Source organism: Athene noctua, chromosome 1 (assembly GCF_965140245.1).
Source record: "Athene noctua chromosome 1, bAthNoc1.hap1.1, whole genome shotgun sequence".
NCBI classification, from domain to species: Eukaryota; Metazoa; Chordata; class Aves; order Strigiformes; family Strigidae; genus Athene; species Athene noctua.
This window is the reverse complement of record NC_134037.1, coordinates 226,771,852-226,782,772: the sequence shown is the minus strand read 5'-3', so window position 1 is coordinate 226,782,772 and position 10,921 is coordinate 226,771,852. Positions and strand designations below refer to the sequence as shown.

The 10,921-nt window shown below is 35.9% G+C and overlaps 1 long non-coding RNA gene across 1 annotated transcript; it reads right to left on the bottom strand.

Moving 5' to 3' along the window:
* Positions 1-777: 777 nt before the first annotated feature.
* On the bottom strand, positions 778-5,905 carry LOC141973077 (uncharacterized). The gene is made up of 2 exons (XR_012635478.1): positions 5,593-5,905; positions 778-1,533 (listed from the first exon to the last, which is right to left on the bottom strand). It is a non-coding gene; the product is annotated as an uncharacterized LOC141973077 (long non-coding RNA).
* Between the last annotated feature and the right edge of the window lie 5,016 nt (positions 5,906-10,921).

The following is a 10,921-nucleotide window of genomic DNA, read 5'->3' as shown; positions in this document are numbered from 1 at the left end:
GGGAATTTGTGTTGGAATGAAGCTCTATTTTCCCTTTAATCAACATTACAGAGCCTTTCAATATAAAGAAGTTAATGTACATTAATTATACTTTACAGTACTTTTGAAACACCAGTCTGGGAAGTAATATTACACCACACAAACAGGCCCCTCCCCCCCTTCCAAATCATGATGTTTTGATCAAGTTCCAGAATAGTGAAGTAGCAACACTTACTATATAACGGTAGTGTTTAGAATATAAACAGAAGAGGCAACAGTATACTTCTGTTATCTGTAAGACCAACAGGGAAGAAGTCTGAGGGAAATCTGTGGTGCTTATCCTACTGGTACAAGATTTTATAGAAGGAATTTCTCCTTTAGAAACTTTTAGGATGTCCTTGCTTCCAGAGAAAGCACTGTGGATAAGAGGCTTATTTAAGAATGCAGTAAGATACTTCGTAGAGTCTCAAGAAGCAGAACTAAACACATACATCAATCAGCTCCTCTTTTTGTGAGGCAAAACCAAACTTTTTTTATATATAAGCTTAATTCTGTTCTTAATATGTCCTTAAGATAGTTTGAGGGTCATTTTATCTATAACAAAAGAAAGAAGCTTTAACACAAGGATGAAGACAGTAGTCTCTTGTGCATGGTAAAGTACGTGCTGTTCCTTTGCAGTACAAGAAGTGCAGCGTGATCGTGAGTCATGAATGTGCGCCAAAGCCATGTGCTGCATAATGCTTGCTTCTTGTTTCCTGCAACTCCCTGGTTAGAAAGTACTTGAGAAAGCAACTCAGATTGGTCCTCCAGTTTGGCAAATATTTATTTTTGGATACATAACAGAAAATGTGCACTCAGACTGAAAATGTTAACGTGAAACAACTACTTAATTAATTACATAATCGTCAATAAGTGATTGGTAACTCTCTGTCTCTGCTGCTAATGGCGCTTTTAGTATTCATCTTGAACATAGAGCAGTACTGGATTGGGTACAGCAGAATTGTTTTTAATGGCTTTTGTCATCTGGAGCGAACAGAATTTTCTGCATATAAATTCAGAACCTTCCAAAGTGAGATCTTGAACTAGTAAGGCATTGTTAACTCTCAGAATACTGCAAAAGGATTAAAAGGGAAAAAATCAAGGTAATAAAAATGTGTCAATTAGAAAATTATTCAGGAACCAAGAATCAAAGCTTGGGCAAACTTCAGCCTCAGTAAAGTGCAAAGTGAATTCTACTTTTCTGGGAAAAAATTAAAATATTTCTATAATCATTCTAATTTAACAGAAATATAAATAATCACATGAAGTACAATAATTATCACATCCTTTACATATTACACACATGAATGTAAAACCAATTTAATGTGTGATTGTAAGAAGAGAAAGTTGTACATAAAGTAATTGAGATAGATGTCTTGATTCCATGTGCTATGTTTTTCAAATATATGGTGGGTTACACGTTTCTCACTACGGCACAATCATCAGTCTTGTGAAATGGTTTCATTCTTCTGCCATCACTATCTCTCTCTGCTTGAGTCAGAGCCTCTGCAGCCTCTAATATAGAAAACAATGTTTTGTCTTAGAGCCAATGGAGAGAAACTGTAAAACTTAAGGTATATGACAAATTATAGAAAGTGGTGTTAGACTGCAAATATTGAAAACAACTCACAGTCAATGCTGAGGTTGAAATGCATATTCACAGTGAAAGTAAATAACAAGTGTTGAGAATCTGAGATCCATTTCCTGAAATAATAGCTAGAAAACCCATAACTGATGAAGAAATCCTTTATATTTTCTTGTGTTCATATCCCTGCCTGTCATCATAGTATTATCTTTCATTTCAAGACAGACTGTACAAACTACTAAAATAATAAACCCATTTTAAAGTGAGAATGATGTTTCAGAAAGGGTAGAAAACCCCTGATCTGATTTCCATGGATACGTGATTTTTCTAATAGGAACCGAAACTACAGAGGAGCCCAGGAATATGTGTTTCTGTTTGGTGATACAGCTGAGCCTATATACTACACAAAAGTAACAGATACACTTTTCTGAATACAAAAATGTAAGTGTTTTATGGGAAATTTTTGAACACTACTGTGAGTGACCTAAAAGGAAAAATGTAATTTACGGCACAGAGATTACAATGTCTCATTTTGTTACAGAAGACTTTGAGGAATGTCTGTAAAAGTCACAAATTGATTCTTCCTAAGTTCTAAGTATCTGAAGGTGTGGGACTGATCTTAGATTTATTTTCAGGAGTACGTTTACACTGAGAAATGACAGCATTAGCAACAGAAAAGAATCTGAGTGATTCATGTAGCTGTAACGTGTTGCTGCTTTAATTCATAAAGGAAAGAAGCTACATATTTCCTCTTACATCCGATTATACTGACTTTACTCAAAACACATATTTTGTTGTCTAGTGAAGACAGAAAAGACGAACACAGTAAAATATTTCTCTTTCAACTTCGATATTTTCCTGTTATACCAAATATAAAAAAACACACTTCTCTTTATAACTTATGGATTTTTCTTTTCTTTTTTGTATGCCTGTGTTCATGCAACTAAACGATGTAAAAGGTTGACAGTCCATAGCTTCACATTCCAAGACTATTATTTAAACTCTGTACTTAGTCTTCAGCTGACATTCAGCTGATAAAATACACGAAGCAAGCAGAGCTACAATGATTTACTTGAGAAAAAGATTTGAATGTATCCCTTTCAACACTTTCACTGGGTTAATTTAAACAGCACAGTGACCAGCAACTCGATTCATTTTCTCACACATAGGTTTACAGTGCTGATAGGTCCGGTGTCGTATTTTCAGCATCATGTGGATGTGTTGCATAGCTGGGGCATTTCAAGTGGCATTAGTTATCTCTGGGTAGCTGAACTAAGCCCTAAGGCATCTAGGGACTGATTTGCTGCCATACAGAGGCACCTAGTGCTATTTAGGATGTCTGACAGTATCCTGTCCTCTGCTGCCACTCTAGATGATGGCAGGTCTATCATTGATCCTGTTCTGTCAGCCTCCTGTGGATATCCTAATTGGTGTGTCAATGTCACTATACACCTATGTTGACTTAACTGAATTCTAATCTAATCTACATTAATTAACTTCCTTTATAGATGGTGCAGCTATAGATAAATAATTCCAGATGCATAGTGAAGAACAGCTGAATTAATTTCTGGGTTTTTTTGCTTTTTTCAGGAGCAGATAAAGACAGATAAGAATTATTTTGTGTATGAAATTAGATGGAGTTTCACCTTAAAAATCTGTTCAGCCCCAAGAGATGCTCTTGTAAACTACATAGGAAAACTCAGTATTAACTGATAGACCTTACAACTACCACGGAAGTTAATGGAGTATTGGCATTTCACAGCTGAGGACTTCTTCTATAAATTTATTAAAAATTTCCTAGGCTTGATCCCTTATAATTTGGTTATAATCTCTTGGATAATTCTACACAATCTTTTCAGTCTTATTATGCTTTATACATGTATTCAGTCAGTACTACTCTGTCATTCTCAAATCAGAGTGTCTGTGTTCTTTTGTCTGAAATACCGTATTAAATGCATAATAAAACACACATACATAGATAACACTAGCCAATACATATAGTGATATACCTTGTTCGTATTTTACTCTTTTACCATCCTTTATCTTCTCCTGACCCTAAATAATTCTTCCTATTCTTTTGTAGAAGTCTAGAGAAGACTCAGTCTTTTCTAAGCACTCACGGAATACTTAGAAGTTTGCAGCATGAAATACATGGAGTTTCTCCATTGCCATATGGATCACGTGTATTTCCCTCCTAGTCTGGGCTGTTAACTCTTTCTATACTGTCTCAGTGCATTGATCCTGTAGGATCTGTGAGCACCACTGCTTTTTTATTCCTCCACTTTTTACTGAAGATCAATATGCCTGTTTGCATTTTTGCATTTCTTTGTGTTGGTTTGTGCTTTGGGTTTTTTTTTGTTCCTCAGGTGAATTAGCTGGTTTTACTGCAGATTGAATTCTTTTATCTTCTACGGATTTTTTGCTTTACTTAGTTTGTTGAAATATATTTCCTATTTATTACCACTGGAAATTGTTCAAGTAAAGGCTGTACAGGATCTTAATAACAACTACAACCAGCCAGAGCTGTATTATTAAATATTCTATGGCTTAAATATTAAAAGATATTTGGTTGTTTATCTGCTTCTTAAATCTATGGGAACTTAGTGCCAAAATGCCTTTGCATTTTGACCTGCACTGTGTTGCACTATTTCTCTGTGCTCTGAGTATTTTCAAAGATGAACAATCTCATTACTTTTATTGCTGTATTGGATATTCTGTTTACACTTGCAATCTGTAATCCCAGTCATTAGCCATGATATTAGAGAAAACCATATGCCATTTGGCTGCTGAACACTTTCTTTAAAACAAGTCTTGGTCAAATATTTTATACTTTATTAATGGCTTTTGAAAGTTTGCAGGCAGTTTCATGTAATGGTGTTCTTTCTTACAAGAACAGAAATGATATATTCATATGCTAACTGGGTAGTGTCCTAAAACAAAGAAACAACAACAGCAACAACAAAAAGTCTTCTCTAAAGAACTTTCTGAACAACTGCTAAACTTTCCAAGTTGAATGACCAGCTTTCCAAGTTCCAAGAATGACCAGGATCACTCTGTACCTGCTGACCTGCAATCATTAGGAATCTTCAACCTACTTCTCAGCTCTGAATTGAGACATTTTAAGTAAGTGTATTCACCATAGATTCTTCATATAATCAATGAAGGGATGCATAGACAGTGAGAGGATGTCAGAGGAGAACAGTCAGAGATCTATGAGAGACATCTCATAGAGGGTTTATTTGTGACTTTATCAAAAAGCTAATAAATTCAATAGCAAACAGTGCAGCAGCTGAACATATAATAATAGCTGGGATGCTACTTGGAGGCTCCTTAATCAGTCTGTCCTTTGTCTCTGATTTTGAGAATCCAGTTGCTAAATATTCTGTTTCTGAAACAGGACTATATACACGAATATATGTAAAATTTCCCATTTATTGCAACTGTCTATATGTACGAATTTCATAATGAAGGGCATGTCTGGAGATGGGGGTGTGTTTGGTTGGTTTTTTTGCCAGCACCATCTATATATTACTTCATTTGTTCTATCAAAGAATGAGTCAAGGAGGTTCAAAAAGAGATTGGAAATCTGAGACACATTTAAAACCAGGATGTGAAATGTTTCCTTTCATATAGACTTTATAATAGAATGTGTTTTCCAAGCCAGTGTCATAGTCCTTTGATATGGTGGTTTTAATCAGATGTGGGTTTTTTATGTTAAACAGAAGAACAACATGCTATACATGCTAAACACTGGCAATTCAAAAGATGTTTGAATTTCAAGGCTTAAGAGGAAAACCAGTATTATCAGCTAAACCAATATGTTTAATAACCGGTAAATACTTAAAACTAGGTTATTATTATCTAAGTACTACAAAAAAGCATTCTCTAAAGATCCCATTCCTTAACAAAGTTATAGTAGTACAATTTACCAGAAATAAAAAAAAAAAAAAAAAAAAAAAGACAAGTAGAGAAAACAGGTCTGTACATACATGTCCATCGATTCAGCAGATACTTGAAACTTTTAAATGTTGCACTATTTTTGTTGCCAAATTATTTCCACGTGGAAGTAAAAATCCTCCTTTTTTCTCCTGTCCCCACACCCGACTCCTCTTTGTTTCTTTCTTCCCTGAGTTTAAGAAAAGAAAAAAAAAACACCAAATATGCATTAGGCGTGTTCTATGTCCCATCCTCTGCCTCTCATGTGAGTTTTACAGTGAGAGCAGTGGGCAAGGTCCCCCTCTCACTGCCAATGGGATAGCATATTCCCGCAAGTACAGGCCCCTGAGGGTTCCTGTACTTGTTCTTGCTAAGAGAGGGGATGAGATAGGAAAGGCAAGCAAAGGAGGGATTGTTGTGTGGTTAGGTGTTAGCATGTAGTTATGTCACTCATTTCTCCCAGTGCAAACAGACTGCAACAGTTTCAGGACTGACTATCATTGTGTTTCCTCATAAGGAACATCTTCCTGACCTCTGCGGAAGTCCTAATTTAATCTAAACTTAGAACTAGCTTGTTGAAGCATTTTGCACCTAAAGATACTCAGAATATGGGAAATAAAAATTATTTTGTAAATATATGTTTGAATGATATTTTGAATTCAAAAGAATCAAAGAAAACAATTAAACAGAGCTTGAGTTTTGAAATCAAGGGTTCTGATTTCTGAAGAGTTTAGAATGAAAATTTTTAGTTTAGTATGTCCAAATTTGCTTTTATTGAAATTGCCAAAAGTTTTTTTTTTCAACATTCTTATTTACAAATTTCTGTAATGCTCCAGTTGCTAAAACAATTGATATATAGACTTGCTATGACTAAAGGTCAAAATCGTTTCAAAATCTCCATGGAAAAGAAAATCCAGCTTTCCAGAATAATTTTGAATTACAGTGTTCACTTTCTATCTATTCAATTTCTGTAGGAGAACTTGCTCTGTGAAGGAAAAGAATCATATTCTGGACATACATCAGGAAAAGTAGTATCACTTTTAATAAATCTTCAGAGCACTTAAATAGGTCAATAAACATAAACTTCGTAGCACATTTAAGTTTCTCCTAAAACGGGTGTTGAAGGCCTCTATTCATACCGCCATAAAAGATGCTTCAGTTATGTGTATAGACATCTCAGATGTGGCTTATGATATCTTTAACTACTTTATTCATAAAGGAAAAAGTTGTGGATACAGATGGGAAAAACTGATGCATGATTTCAGTGACATGGAAGCTGAAGCTGTGACCCAAGGGTCAGAAGGTTCTGTGGTTTAAGTGGGATGAACACATCTAATAGCACTGAAGAGTTTCCCAAAAGAAAGTTTAGAGAGAAATTCTACCTTGGTCTTGGGAAAAACAGAACAATCCACTGAAAAGTACCAGTTCCAACAAAAAATAGTTTGTCAAAAAAAGCTCTTGTAAAAAGACAACCAGCATTGTGGTTATCTAAGCAACATATAATGCTTTAAAAATAAGATAGTAAGATCCCTAGGTGTCATCTGTCTTCAAAATCTTCCACGTCTGCCTCTGAGCATGTGAAAAATGCAAGTAGTATGTTAGAAACTGAACATTTCTTACTACCAGCAAACCATTACATTTATACTACTTGATCTTCTGAGTCTGACTGTAGAGAACAGAATAAGCACTGTGATAAATAAATTTTTAACTGTGCTCTCTCTCTATATTTTGAGAAATACCCATACTATATATAATGGTCAAAAGAATTTCAGAACTACTGGTATAAACATTCAGAAGTACCAGCACAGGAAAAATAAAATCTTGGCGTGATATTTCTTCGGTTTCGTTTTTTATGTACTTATAATTGAAAATAAGAGGCCTATTAAACTTCTGTACACAGACAGACTTAGGAACACACATGCATGAGGGACTTTATGACTGCATTGTACTAATTCAAAAGACGTAATTTTGCAAGTCTTTTCAAAGAAGTCTATTTGGGTCAGCTCCCCCTGATTTTCTGTGGTTGAAGAGAAACACATACCACCATTTCAAGTTCTAAAAAAAGAAACAACGGTTGAGCCGTGGCACAGTTACCACATTTTTTCAGCCACTGAGAACTCAAAACAACACAGCAACAAAAATTATAATAAAATGTCTGATGGTGCAGATCCCAGTGGAAGTCTAAGAGGGCATGGCAGGCCACTGAATATTGTGGATGTGAGATATTACATCATTAACCCTGGGGGCAGGGATGGCTTCTTGAAGCCAATGCATTCAAGAGTGTAGAGGTAGACAAAGAGTCTTCACTTGTGTTGCTTCCCACAGAACAAGGAGGTTTTTCTTTTCTGGGAATAAGCATACTGGTCATTTTGGCGTATGTGATGGCCCAATATTGTACATCAGCTTCTGATAGAAGATCCTGGAAGAAACTGTAGTAACTTAAGGAAAACAGATCCTATTCCCCTTGTATAATAAGATATGTCTGCATTTCAGTATGCATCGTTTCTAAAAGTTCATATTTCGTCTATTAGATTTTATTTATTGTAGATGTGTATTTTCTCATTTGTACAGTGTTTAAAATTTACAAATATTACATTACACTAGAATGTATAATTCATGCAAAAATTTTATGGAATCATAAAATATTATCATGATCACTTTGAAAGTATCAGTGTTTATTTTTTCTAGTACCATATTTTTCCTAACTGAAAAAAAATCTCCATTTTGTAGGTATTTTTTCTCTAATACTGTGGGTTTTTTAAAGAGCTCGTGAACATGATGAGATATTCCAGGGAATTAATTATGATTATGAACTAATAATGAAATGTCTAGGAGCTTGCTGTCATTCTGTCCTCTGCTTTCTAGCTAATAATCACCAGACTATGTCGCTAGAATACCATAAGGCACAGCCTGTTGTGCCATTCTGCTTGAACATTAAAAACACAAATATGCAACAAAAGGAATTAAAAGATAATACACTGCCAAAAAAATCCAACTCAAACCTCAGAAAATGCAAGTTTCCAAAACATTGAAAAACCCCAATAAAATAATTATTCCTATTCTTCAGAATAATGACCTCCCATGTGACTCTAAAATTAGAGAAATTGCAAATATTCTATCAATCGCAGTCTCTAGCGATGTGTTTTAGAGAAGTGTTACCAGAGTGTAGGACTGCAGCAAGCAAAATTATTTCACTGATATCCTGTGGAGTGGGACAGAAAAAACCCTCAATGCTTTAAAGGCATTCTGGGCCACAACAAAATCACAAACCCTTCCCCCCCCCCCCCCCCCCCCCATCCCAGTTATCAGCATTTATCATTGCTATGTGTGTTTTTCCTTTGCATTTCAACATGCAAAAACACAGGTACATATGCAAATCTGTGTTTTTACAGATTGCAGAGAAATAGCTGTGATCATGTATTAGGTTGTGGTGTTTTTTTTTCTTGAAATTTAAAAAATACATTGGGATAAAATTGTTGCTATTATTATTTTTGTTTCTCAAGATTCAGGAAAAAGCGGCATAGAGCTGGAACCCAAAGGTTGAGCTGAGTAAGCACATGATTGACTTCAGTGTCAACTTCTGAGAAGTAAGTTTTAATGAAATCACTAACTCAGAAAAATAAGGGAAAGTAATCACTGAGAGGAAATTATTCAGAAATCACCTAGATGACTTAGATAAATTACTTATATCAGCTTTTAAGGCATCCATGTCCTCTTTCAAGTTTCTCCTCGATTAACTTGATTTGGGTCTGACATTCAGCTGTTACTAGCTTGCTTTTTGACCATGGAATATTTTTTAAATAATTTATGAGACCAATGTAGAGTTAGGAAATCTTTTTTTAAAAAATTTTTTATGAAAAGTTTTGCAGTCCTATTTCTTCATCTTGTGTTTTTATTTGGAAATATAATTTACTGGGAGTTAAACATTGCATCTTCCCCTTTTATTTGGGACTTTGTGTCTATTGTCAGCATTTTCACATCATTCACATAATCATTTAACATTTTTTTTTCTGGCTTTCAAATGTTTTTGAAAGTGCTGCATGAAGCTTAAGACTTTTCCAACTGTGAGTTTGATAAATGTTCCACTGACAAATTATTTCTCATAATTAATGTCTTTATGACCATAGATAAAATAGTTTATCCAGATCACTTTTTTTCTATAAGTAAATAATAGGATTAATCTCTCCTAACATTAGACATCTCGAAGCTAGATGCCCGGCCTATATCTGTCTAGACTCCTCCAAAGTCAATGCACTTAGGCACTCTGAGAGAGTCAGTCTATTGACTGTCAGACTATTTTCGTAGAAACATAGAATAAATTAGGTTGGAAAGGACCTTTAAAATTGAGTCTAACCATTAACCTAGCACTTCCAAATCCACCATTAAACCATGTCCCTAAGCACCACATCTACACATCTTTTAAATACCTTCAGGAATGGTAACTCAACCACTTCCCTGGGCAGTCTGTTCCAATGCTTGATAACCCTTCCAGTGAAGAATTTTTTCCTAATATCCAATCTAAACCTCCCTTGATGCAACTTGAGGCAATTTCCTCTCATTCTATTGATTGTTACTTGGGAGAAGAGACCAACACTCACCTCACAACAGCCTCCTTTCAGGTAGTTGTAGAGAATGGTAGGGTCTCCCCTGACCCTCCTTTTCTGCAGGCTAAATGGCCAGTTCCCCCGACTGCTCCTCATAAGACTTGTGCTCTAGATCATTCACCAGCTTTGTTGCTCTTTGGACACATTCCAACACCTAAATGTCTTGTACAGAGAGGCCCAAAACTGAACACAGTAATTGAGGTGCAGCCTCACCATTGCCAGGTACAGGGGGAAAATTGCTACCCTACTTTTGCTGGCCACATTATTTGTGATATAAGCCATGATACTATTGGCCTTCTTGGCAACCTGGGCACACCTCTGGCTCATATTCAGCCAGCTGTCAATGAACACCCCCAAGTCTTTTTCTGCTAGGCAACTTTCCAGACACTCTTCCCCAGGCCTGTAGCATTTCATGGGTCTGTTTTGATCCAAGTGCAGGACCTGGCACTTAGTCTTGTTGAACCTCATACAATTGGCCTCAGCCCATCGATCCAGCCTGTCCAAATCCCTCCACAGAGCCTTCCTACCTTCAAACAGATCAGCACTTCCACCAAATTTAGTGTCGTCTGCAGACTTACTGAGGGTGCACTCGATTCCCTCATCCAGATTATTGATAAAGTTATTAAACGGAACTGTCCCCAATACTGAGGCCTGGACAACACCCCTTGTGAGCAGCCGCCAACCGGATTTATCTACATTCACTGCAACTCTGTGCTTGGCCATCCAGACATTTTTTTTACCCAGCAAAGAATATGTCTGTCCAAGCCATGAGTAGCCA